At 36.0% G+C, this 13,019-nt stretch overlaps 1 protein-coding gene across 23 annotated transcripts in view; it reads left to right on the plus strand.

Moving 5' to 3' along the window:
• KIDINS220 (kinase D interacting substrate 220) overlaps positions 1-13,019 on the plus strand; it is a 115,766-nt gene that overhangs the window by 67,629 nt on the left and 35,118 nt on the right. The gene's annotated exons all lie outside the window — the stretch shown is intronic.

Below are 13,019 nucleotides of genomic sequence, written 5' to 3' on the forward strand. Positions count from 1 at the left end.
TTCTAAGATTTCAGATAACTTTTATTTCCTTAGAGTATTGTCAGTATATGGTTTTCCTATTTTTCTAGTTCCTATTTTTTATGTACACATTTAATGTTTTCTAAGTAAATAACTGGTTTTAGAATTATAGATGTTGTTGTATTAGTCCACAGATTTGAGCTCTTCTAGGTTTTGCTGTTTAATTTATGTGAAAGTAGTTTAGTGGTTTAAACCTGTGTGCTGTATCAAGTAGGTGTTCCAGTAGATGCAGTGATGTATAATTACTGTCTGCCTATTGAGAAGTGGTACTGAATTGCATCTGGTCTTTGAGGTTTTACAAATCATCTTATTGTGAGATGCATGATTCGTTTTTCTCTTGGTTCTGTAGTACAATATTTTATTGTACATACAAGGTTTTATTTCGTGAATAAACGTTTGTATTATAATACAAGTGCTGTATAATTATGAACGCTTGCTAAGCGGTTAAAACTTAACTTTTAAAAAGATTTAAGTGCCTCATAATAATTCATACCAATATAATGAGGTTTATTTTTCGCATGTTATATTTATACGTAAAGCCCTATTTAATGTAAACAGGTAATCCCTTGACACTCTCATCTATCCTCAAGATTGTTGTTGTTATCATTTGTGTGTAAATAAAAATGTGTCATAAAAAAGAATAAGCCTTCGTTTAGGAACTGTGGAGCGACGTCTTAAGAAACAGTAGTGGAAGGAATTTGTGGCTGCTTTAGATTCTTAGACCCTGTCTGAATTGGTTTAGGAGTAGTATATTACTCCAGGAATGTATTTCTAGATTTCAAGAAATTGGTAAACTTGGGCACAGGAGAACTAGTTATCTCACATGGGTTCTTGTTTAAGGAGGTCGAGTCACTTAGTGTTCCTGACCTCCTTCCTTCACGTCAGGTACTTTGCTAGGTGCCTTATGTATTCTTGAAGCTTTGGAAAGTGCAGAGGTGTTAGGTGGGGATAGAATGAGGGATGTGAACTTTGCTTTGCCATTAAACCAACTCATTACTTTAAACTTCGGCATTTGGCAGGCTTGCCATCTATGACTGGGCTGGATTTGGGGTGATTTTGAGATGCTTTTCTTCTCTTTCTGGTGAAATAGGTATATTTAAGTCTTAAATGCCTGCAACTACTTACAAAGAATATTTTGTAGCTAGTCTAAGGAAGAGAAAAAGTATAGTAAGCAATCATTGATAATTCATATGAATTGACTTAAAATAATTATATATAATAAGGATTTGGAATGAAAAACTATAGGAAGACACTTTGATTAACATATTGAAAAGCCAGATATTAAAGTATGTGAGAATAATCTAGATGATTATGTTTCTAGTTAACTGTAGTTGAGTTCTTTGATGCTATTGCTTGTCATTTGAATAAGAGAAAGTTTTATTTACAGCCGACAAAAAGCAGCAGTATGTAATTGATATTCATTTGTTGTGTTAAAGAAATCTGATTTGGTAAAAACAATCAGAAAATAGTATTTTTAACGCTAGTAGTAAAATTTATTTTTTTAATGCATAAAAAGCCTCGTTTATTTTTATAGCAATTTGATGACACATCTGCTGGCTTTATTCAGGTGAAAAAGAAAATGTTGGTTCTTGGTGTTTGGTGAAGTTGTGTTGTTAAATTATTTTCTAAATTGTTCAACTTTTAACAAATGACATTTGATACTAACACTGGAAAGCAATTTCAGCGAATTAAATAGACCCCTCTGTAAACCACGGGAACATTAAGATGACACACTGTTCATTCAAGATGGTTTTAATTGGTACAATTATTGTAATTTTCTTGCAATTATGTGTTGAGTTGAAAGCTTTTGTCTGGATCATTTGAGAGTTTTTTTTTTTAACATACATTTAGTAAGAAAGGGAGTAAAATAAAAACTAAAAATTTTTTGTCTAGTTTTTATTGCAGCATTTTAGACAACCATTGAAATATTTTAATCTAAAACTTTATTTCTGGCATTTAAAGCAGAATGATAGTGGTTTTTTAAAAAATGAATTTAAGTAGTTTTCATGAAGATAGTGCTTTAAATTTCTGTTTTGACACTGCTCAGTCAATCTTTTACCCAGGCCATGATATGGTCAGAATAAGTTTGCGATAAGGATAACAACATTCTTTATTTTGGTACTTTATTTTGATGTTTAAAGAACAGTTGAATAAGTTCTAAGGGTGCTTCAGAATAGTAGCCATTTTCCATATCATTGAAGTAGCAATTTGCTGTACAGACAATATGGACATCTAATTTATGACTTTAATAGACCTGTTATTTTTAAATTATTCAAGTAATGTTATTTCTATACATTATTTAGGACATTCTCATAATAAAACATCATATTTTATGATAACCTCTCCTGATATTCACCCAAAGCTTTCATAAGCTTCATTTTATCACATGTAGTCATCTCATACCTCTTGTAGTTCTCACTAACCTGCTTGCTCTCTCCATCATTTTCTGGGTGATGATCAGCTCTCCTTCCCTCTCTTCCCCGCCATCATTTGGCCTGGATTATTGCACAAGCTTGTTTCTTTTGCATGTGGACTTAAGTTATGAATGTGGATAGCATGAAAAATTTAACATTAGTTAGTTTAGAGGAAGTTGTTGCTTCACCTCCTTTGTAGTACAAAGTCCATCTTTTGTACTGATAATTTTTCTCTTTAGTTTTTGAGATACTAGCAATATTTATTCCAAAAACTGTTTAATGCATGCTATTTTGGTGTTTTTTATATATAGCTTAGAATCTTCATGAAATTCTTTGTTTTTGATATATGACTTATTTGTAGGTATTGGTGTTGTCATCATTCAAAATTTATTAAATTACTATCTTTTATATAATTATTGTTTCCATCTTTATTCTCAAAACACACTTGCTTTGACTGCAGAGGTTCAATATTTTATCCATATCTTTATCTTTTTAAAGAGAAAGCCTGATCTAGTTATTTGTAAAATTACAAGATAATTCCCCATATAGGAGAGGAAACTAAGCAGGTTTTTACTGAAATAAAGATTGTGTCATCTATAATAGAAATCATGTTTTATCTGGACAGAAATAAATGACATTTGTATATTTGCCAAGTTCAGTGTGAAGAGTGAGCCTGCAAACCTTGTATAAATATACCCATAATCAGATGTAATGTTGACCATTCAATGTGCATTTCTGGCTTTGCATTATTTTTATCCATGTCTTTGTGAAAATTGGACAATTCAGATTTCTAAAGATAAAGGTGAAGGGCATAATTTTTAAGCTTATTTTGATGTATCTTTAAATCATGCCTACTTTTGTTGTTTGGAGAAAACAGTGAAATGCATTAAACTGACGTGTTTGGCTTTTTTTTAGTTTACCTATTTGTGTATTTTGCTACTTATTTATTTTGTTGTTGTTACTAGATTTCCAGCAACATCCAAAGATGTGAGAGAAATTAAGGGGAGAAAGCTTAAAATTCATTCATTTATTCAGAAAACAGTTATTGGACACCTATTATGGACCAGGCACAGTTCTGGGAGCTTGGGTGTATCCATGAACAAAACCAGCAAAGATCCCTGCCCCGAGGAGCTTGCAGTCTGTCAGAGAGTGATTGGTAATAAACAACATATATAATACATAATTAGCATGTTAAAAGGCAGCAAGTGTGGTGGAAAGAATAAAAGGTAGAAGAGAGTTAAGGAGATGAAGAGTAGTGCAGGTTCTGCATTAAGTAAGGGGATCAGGATTGTCCTCATGGAGAAGGGAAGAGTTGAGGAAGGGTTGAAGGAGGCAAGACAGTTTTCCAGGCAGGTATCTTCCAGGCAGAGGGAACAGTTCCGGGCCAGAGAGCACCCGGAATCAATGTTGAAGGAACAGCAACAAGGGAGCTGATGTGGTGAGATGGGGTGCAGTGAAGCAAGTGAGTAGGAGGTCAGGTCGGGTCACCAGTGGGGTTCATGGACCCCTTTTGGAGGACCATGGTAAGGACTTTGGCTTTTACCCTGAGTAAGATGGGGATTCGTTGCAGGGTCTTGAAAAATGTGTGGCCATTACCCTGATGCTTTAGGGCCTATTTGCTGTATCAGTGCAGCTTGGCCTGAGTTAGGGAAGCCTGTTGATTCAAGGGAGCTTGTTTTGAGACTCTCACGGTGGGAAGGGAATAGGAATGAACCTGGGTGGAAAAATTAAGGTAAATGAAAAGTTCAGAAGGTAATTGGCTATCCCACAGTAAAGATGAAATGATTAATAGAGTCGGGCATGGTGGAGTACGCCTGTAATCCCAGCTACTCGGGAGGCTGAGGTAGGAGGATCACTTGAGCCTGGGAGTTGGAGGCTGCAGCGTGCCATGACTGTGCCTGTGAATAGCTACCACACTCCAGCCTGGGTGACTAGTGAAACCTTGTCTTTTAAAGATAATAAAAGTTGGGTTATAGAAATAGCACATTGTGGCATTTTCTATGTGAGCTAGGAAGTAAATAACCTCACCTACAGTCCTGTTGCAGGGTATTGAAAGAAAATTAGTTATTCTAAACATCTGCAAGAATTTATAAGACTAATTTCCCTTTGTGTCTCCCCTGTCGCAATACTTTCTTGTTTCTTAGGATCGTTTTATTCTTTATTTTTTAATGATGGATTTATAGCCAACTTTTTGTATCATTTAAAAAACTGCCTTCCTTCCTGTTTCTTGCCATGGTCTGGCTCTCTGATATACAAACCCCTGGTTGAGAGTGAATGAAAGGTGATTTTTGTGGCATTGAAGACTGCTAGGTGTAGGAAAGATATCATGGGCAGGAGAGCAACTAATGAGTTGCTTTTAGAATAATAATGATTTTGACTTATAGATAGTATAAAGTGCAAATGATGGTCTGTGCATATCAAATTGGGCTCTAAAGACAAAAGGATATAATTGGTCAAAATCTGTATGCAGGCACCAGGTTTCTGCTGGAGTTCGCAGTGTCCTCAGCCTGGCTCCGGCTCCTTCTCCCTCTTACTGTTTACTTTTCATGTGCTCTTCTCTTTGGCCCCTCCCACCTCCTTCTTCTGGTCTCATCTTAACTATTACTGCCTTAGGAAGCCTTTTGTTACCAAGCCCCCCCATCCTTCGAGGCTTTATTAGATGAGTCCTTTATGTACTAGTATGTTCTTTCATAACACTGGCCATAGTTACCTTCTTATACATATTTGCATTGCTATTTCTTTAATATTTGTCTCCTGAATGAGACTATACACTTCATGAACTGTAACTTTCTTAAACATTGCTGAATTTTTTTGCTTCTAGACAAGTGATCAGTATTTAGGCAGTAGTGGGTATTTCTGAAAGAATAAAGAAATCTGATGATAACTTTTGGATTGAGGAAGGCATGAATTGGGGAGGTGGTAGATGAGAAGCCTCACTTTATCTTGAAGAGAATACTGTCCATCCAGATACTTCATTCTTTAGGCTTAAATATGGGTAAAATGTTTCTTTTGTTATATACCAGTATATCCCTGGGCCGGACACATAGTAGCTTCTCAGTACACATTGACTGAATGATGACTGTATATTTCACCTAACACTTGGCGGCTTCTGCCTTATGTCAGGTGATGCTAAAATCACAGCAATGTTTTTGAAGGCATTCCCTGTAACTCTGAGTTCAGCTGCATTTCTAAGGTTTCTTACATTCATAATCCATTTATGAATGCCATGGTCTGGTGGAGTTGCTCTGTGTTTTTTAAAATTTTTATTTCAATAGCTTTTGGAGTACAAGTGGTTTTTTGTTGCATGGATGAATTATTTAGTGGTGTATTCTGAGATTTAGTGCACCCATTATCCAAGTAGTGTGGATTGTACCCAATATGTAGTTTTTTTTCCCTAGCCTTCCTCCCATCCTGTCCCTTCTGAGTCTCTAAAGTCTATTATTTTACTCTGTATGCCTTTGCTTACTCATAACTTGGCTCCCACTTATAAGTAAGAACATATGGTTGTTGGTTTTCCACTCTTGTGTTACTTCACTTAGAATAATGGCCTCAAGCTCCATCCAAGTTGCTGCAAAATATGTTATTTTGTTCCTTTTAATGGCTGAGTAGTATTCCATGGTGTATATAAACCACATTTTCTTTATCCACTCATTAGTCAGTGGGTACTTAGGTTGGTTCCACATCTTTGCAATTGTGAATTGTGCTGCTATAAACATATATGTGCAAGTGTCTTTTTCATATAATGACTCTTTTCCCTTTGGGTAGATACCTAGTGATGGGCTTGCTGGATCAAATGGTGGATCTACATTTAGCTCTTTGAGGAAATCTCCATACTGTTTTCCATAGAGGTTGTACTAATTTACATTCTGGTGGAGTTGCTTTGGATTGACTACTTCTAGACAGGTTCCTCTCACTTCAGAGTCTTCTTAGAGACTCAGTTTCTTCTTAGAGACTTGTTGTCAGAATTGTTTTTAAAAGGCCATGTACTTAGATGACTCCAGTTCTGTTGTACTAAACATTTTAATTGTGTGCATTTATTAAACAAATATTTATAGAATTTATTATATGCAGGGCACAGTCTAATAAAAGTAGTAGCTAATATATTATGTGAGCCCTCATTCTGTCCCATGCATTGGATTAAGCACTTTACCTAGCTTATCACATTTAATGCAAGTTGCATATCCCTAATCTGAAAATCTGAAATCTGAAATGCCCCCAAATCTGAAACTGAGTGCCGACGTGATGTTCAAAGGAAATGCTCACTGGAGCATTTGGGATTTTGGATTTTTGGATTAGGGATGCTCAGCTGGTACTGCCGAAACTCCCAAATCTGAAACACTTCTAGTCCCAAGCATTTCAGATAAGGAATACTCAACCTGTACTTCTAACCCTAAGAGGCAGAGAGCAGGAGTTACCTAAGACCTCACAGCTGTAACTGCGCTTCCCCACGTCTGTTTCTTGGGGCCAGGAGCCTGTCCTCTGTAGCTGCCAGCTAGGCAGTGGGTCTGAGATACCAGAAATATAGAACTAAATATTTTAATTTCCAGATAGATTTTAACTTTTCATTGATATATCTATGAGTATTTAGAATAACTTATTAGGTATCAATGGGAATGTTATAGCAGATAGAAATTTTTCTGCAGTGTTGAATTTATCTTTTCTATTGAAAAACGCGAACAACTTAGCAACATATAAAATCTCAAATAAATGCTTTATTTAGTTCTAATTGTGTCTAGTAACTGTGCTAGGTTTTGTGTGGAAAGCTTTAAAAAATCACTTCTGATATTTAGCACTTAAACATCTGGTACATCTGTTTGTTTAAGCCTTTATACCATTTCTATGTCTACTATATGGCTATAATTTTTTCTAGGTAACTTTTTCAATAGGTTTTCTTTTCTTTTTTTCTTTTTTGTTTTTCTTTGAGATGGGGTCTCGCTCTGTCGCCCAGCCTGGAGTGCAGTGGCGCGATCTCGGCTCACTGCAAGCTCCGCCTCCTGGGTTCACGCCATTCTCCTGCCTCAGCCTCCTGAGTAACTGGGACTACAGGCGCCCACCACCATGCCCGGCTAATTTTTTTTGTATTTTTAGTAGAGACGGGGTTTCACTGTGTTAGCCAGGATGGTCTCGATCTCTCCTGACCTCGTGATCTACCCGCCTCAGCCTCCCAAAGTGCTGGGATTACAGGCATGAGCCACCGCGCCCAGCCAATAGGTTTTCTTTTACTTTTGATTTTGAATGTATTTTCTCAGACTTTACTCTCATAATGCCATTTTCAGTGTTTAATGCAAACGTAGAATGAAGAAAAAATATTAAGTGTTCCAAAGTCATGTGTTTCTAACGTCAACATGAAAAACTCAGGTATATTAACCCAGATCTTTATTATCCAAAACCCTTATTGTACGAATTATCTTAAAAGATTTAACATTGAAAAAGTATATAGAACATTCCAAAGTTCTACAGTGTTTGGAATTGTTGGAAACTAATACCAAAGACAATTTCTTGAAATATATGTTTTAATATGTAAGAAATACATGTTTAATATGTAAAAAAAATTATTGCTTGTGCAGGTTTACAGTTTATTTTATAATATAGTAAGAGCATTATGTATAGTTATATTTTTCAAACAAGTCTGATTATTAAATAATTCAATTTACCAATAAAATTACATATGCCTTGACAGATCAAGTAGCCAACTTTTTCCAGAAGTTGATTTTTCCAGTAAAGGTTTGTGATTTCAGAATTTCAAATCAAAATATTTAAAGACTTTTTAAAATACAAGAATAAACAAAAGTGATTTGTAACAAAAATGCTAGCTAATTCAAATGCTAAGAAAATGTCTAGCTGCTGGTGTAAAACCATGCTGCAGAAGTGGCTCCTGTTAGCAATATTCAAAAAGTCCACAAGATGGGAGCATTTCACTACAAACATTATTAGCATGTTTGGCCAAAAATAAGATGTAATACATTTTGCTTTCCCCTTCCATAGAAAAACAAGTCAGAATTTAATGAAAGGTTGAATTTCCTTTTTTGTTGTTGTTAAAAAAAAAAATGGCTTCAGGACATTTTTCAGCACTGAGAATCACGATCATAGGCAAATGAATGGGTATCTATTCATATGACATAGTTTTTAAGTGTTGTACTACTTTTGTCTCCTCAAATTAGTTTAAATTAACTTTTGGGAAAATAGTGGCTATGAAAAAAGAGGAGCATAAAGAAATCGATCTGCTTACAAATTTGCATTTAGATATAAAAATATTAAATCCTAAACATTGTAGAACTTCAGTTCTATACTTTTTAAACATTAAATCTTTTAAGAGAACTTGCATAATAAAGATTTTGCCTTAATCTGAAACATATTCATAGATCTACTTTGAGTTCAGAGCCTCCTTTCTCTATCTATGCCTGTCATTCGGTTTTATTACCAAACATTTGCATTCTATATATGATTAATGTAATACACTTTTAGATTTCTTAAAGGCGACAATTGCATGGACAATTCATCACTTGGTAGCAACTTATGATATTGCTAGTGATGCCTAAAACAGCTATGAAAATTTGATCTCATGTACTTTTGTCGGAACATTTTAAAATATCAAGTATAAACCCTTGATGCCAAAAAGCAGGCTTTGCTTTTTAATGATAGACACTATTTTCACATGGAGTCAGTTATGAATTATTTTGCCTCTCTTACCACTTTACTAAAGTCTTCTCTCATTACCCTAGCTGAAAGTATTGCTTTGTCACCTGAATTACTAATATCTGATTACTTGCATGGTTGTAACTGGGTAAATATCATGCAGTAATACACTATTTTTTAGACTTGTACTCCCAGTGGAAGCCTTTCTCCAGATCTTATGCAAAAGTCCAATAAATAAAGCAGAATTAATACAAGTTTATTGATTCAAATTATAACATTTCCTAACAAATTCAGTTAGTGAGAAAAATGAGCTATTCTGAAGAATATTAAAATTGGAGAATTGTGGACAACTGTTACAATCCTAAATTGGTTTAAACATTTATTTATTTCTCTAATTAGTTTTGGGACTGTAACATTAAGAAAGTCCTAAATCGTGAGTAGACACAAATGTTACCGGTGTTTAAACTTTCTTTGTGATGACAGGATGTTTTCATTTAATCTGATCTAGAAACTTGAAAGATTGATTGGGAATATTGTTTTATAGGTGAATCACCAATAGTATCTTGGAGTTGTTCACATTTCTTATAATTATTTGAAGTGTTCTCTGCTTCTCTGACTAGGTGAAAGTCATGTCATGCAATTTTTAAATCATTTTTACAGTCTTTGCTCAGGCTTCTAGGCTGTTGTGTAGTGTACTGGTTTGCATAATTTTGTAAACAAAAAAGTGCTGATCTGGATTCTGAAAAAATGATGAAGGAAATTAAATATGTGCATGAAGATGGAGGAGAAGCTTTATTTCACAGTCTGCAAAAAACTGAAACTAAAAGAAAAACCCAGGATGACTTATGAGCACAGCTTATTTGTTGATCTTCTTCAATTTGTTAAAATGTAATATGTAACAGCATTCTTTTCTATTATAGTTTTAAGGAGTTAAAAACGTGTAAGTCATTACCTGAGGGATTTTGAGCCATGTCTGTGGCTCCTGTTTGAACTGGTACAGTGAGCAGTCAGCAGCTTTTGAAGCAGTCAGGAGCAGGTACCCGCTCTGCTGCTATGTCTGTGGTGGTGTTGCATCCATTGCTTACCTCTCTGAGCCTCAGTTTCCTCATGTTAAAAATGGAAATAATGAATACCTTATGGGATGCAGAGAGAGAAGTTAGATAAACTAGGTAAAGCACCTGCCTCAGAGAATGGCAGACAGTAGGTATTCAGCCACTTCGTTCTTCTTAAATTTCCCTCTCAATTCTTCATAACTTTTAAATATAGTTTCCCTGTTAGAGTTTATATAAGAAGAGGGATACAGAGCCCCTAAATGTACCTTCCTCAGAACATTCGACGTAGTAGACATGAATGAAGACAGTGCCTTACCAGTATTGTACTTGAACCTAGGCAGATACCCCTTTTGAGTTTTTATCTTTTACCCTCCCTGGTTGTTGATTGTTTTTTCATCCATCTAGTTGCCAGAATTGCAGCCTTAAAGCCAAAGAGAGTTTTTGTATATGATGACATTCTACTGAGTTTAAGGGTTTTTTTAATCCTTTAAATTACATGCATACAAGTTTCCTTCCTTCATATAAAAACATAATCTTGGGCCCTGATGTTCTGGCCAAATAGATCATCTTGGAGATATACACCCTCGGTGGGAAATAGTTTTTGTTTAATGTAGAGTAATCTCTTCTAGTAAGTGAAATAATAACTTTGTTTAGCTCTGCCAATGGTTTCCAGGGCAGCTTATACAAGTGCTTTTATGGTTTGCACTATTTAACCCTAATCACACCGTCCTTAAACACATAAGTCAAACACATTAGATACTTGCAAATGTCTTCTTTTAAACCAGAAATAGACAAACACACTTGAAGAAGGCATGCCATGATGATCTATTTGGCCTGCAGAATATATAAGCACTTCGTTGTTTCCTAGTGTAGTTACTCAATAAGATGCCTAAAACGCAAACTTACTTTTGTAGACCTTGAAAAGTGAGTGTCAGTGAGAACACCTGGCACTGTTAGCATTGTTGTCTTGAGAATATTCTGTGACCACCACACGAGCATAGATGCCTCTTTTCTCTTCTGGCAAGTTCTTTTCTCTGTTGAGAGTTGTTGTGTACTTAATGCAGTCTTCTGCATGTGGACAGCTTCAGCTCTTAGTACTTTTATTACTTTGGCTGTGGCAGACAAAGTGTCTACTTTCTGACCCCCTAAGCTAATGTTCTTTCCAACATGGTAGGAAAGGTGACTCATGGAATAGTTATGAAAATACTTTTACAAGAATATTAGGAATGATTAAAACTTATGGGATGCAGCAAAGGCAGTGCTCAGAGGGAAATTTATGGCTGTAAATGCGTACATTAAAAAAAGAGAAAGATATTAAATTAACACCCTAACCTAACACCTCGAGGAGCTAGAAAAAGAAGAGCAAATTAAACTCCAAGCTAGCAGAAGGAAGGAAATAATAAAGGTTAGAGTGGAGAGACATAAAACAGAGAGCAGAATAACAATAGAAAAAAAACAATGAAACCAGAAGTATTTTCCTTGAAAATACCAGCAAATTGACAGATCCAGTGTGGAAGTCCAGGCTCAGAGGCAGATCCAAAGGCCAAGGTGAGCAGAGGTGCCTCGAGTTGGAGTTGCTGCTGAGACCAGGATCTGTTCCTGAGGATTGGTGAGGGTGAACAGGGCTTAATCATGGTAGATTTTTCTCAAGTATTTTTTCCAGTCTGTTTGGAACCTGGGAAGTGAGGATTTTAATTTGGGGATTACATAGACAGGAAAAACCACAATTTTATGCAGATTACAGGTTGGAAAAGTCATTACTAACATTCCTATCATCAGATTTAATGTTGAGACGGCAACTTATAAAAGCCATACAGGGCTGGGCGCAGTGGCTCACGCCTGTAGTCCCAGTACTTTAGCAGGCCGATGCAGGCAGATCACCTGAGGTCAGGAGTTCGAGACCAGCCTGGCCAGCATGGTGAAACCTCGTCTCTACTAAAAATACAAAAATTAGCCAGGCGTGGTGGCTGGTGCCTGCACTCCCAGCTACTCAGGAGGCTGAGGCAGGAGAATTGCTTGAACCCAGGTGGCAGGGGTTGCAGTGAGCCGAGATTGCACCACTGCACTCCAGCCTGGGCAACAAGAGTGAAACTCCATCTTAAAAACAAAACCAACAAAGAAAACGTACAGAATTCCAAGTCCAGGATTTAGGAGGACAGAGCCATACTGAAGATGTTATTATTCAAACACAGATGCTGTGGAGCAGACAGTTGTGACCGAGACCGAATTGGCATTTCCAAGTCAGTGTTAGTTGCCATGTTGATGGAGAGCTGAGAAAAGCCATTTTAATGGCATTTGCAAATAAGCAGGACATGGAACAGGCCATGACTCCCTCAGAGATGCACATTCACTTGGGTTATCTGCCTCGAAGGACTGAAAATGGCAAATATTCAAAACTTCAGCAACCAGAGGTACTGGCCTTCATGAGACAACGGAATGGGTAGTTGAAACATTAAAGAGCAAACAACAGTACAGTCACTTCTGCTCCTCTGAAATGAAGACGGCCTCACATATCCCTTTGGAAACAATCAAGTGTGCTTCTCATGACTAAAGGTTAAAGCTGTAAGACTGTTGGCATTTACTGAACTGACTGTGACATTAGTAATAAATATAAAAAATAGATATTTAGTTGAAAGGGTAATTCATCTTGATTGAGCCAATTGTGTTCTATGTTGTAGGACATGCTGCTTCCTTGCTTTCTTAATGTTAAGTACACATTCCATTTGTATGGGATTTTTATTCAAATAGTCCTATTAAAGTATGCACTTTTGTTGGGAAAAAACAAACCCTATTTTTTGAACTAATGGTTGCATCTTGTTTGTATAAACACTAGTAAATATCTTAACTCTTTTTTTTTTTCCTAAAATGAATTTGCAAAGATTGGACTAAATAGAATAGA

This window comes from Pan paniscus, chromosome 12 (genome assembly GCF_029289425.2).
Source record: "Pan paniscus chromosome 12, NHGRI_mPanPan1-v2.0_pri, whole genome shotgun sequence".
Classification (NCBI taxonomy): domain Eukaryota; kingdom Metazoa; phylum Chordata; class Mammalia; order Primates; family Hominidae; genus Pan; species Pan paniscus.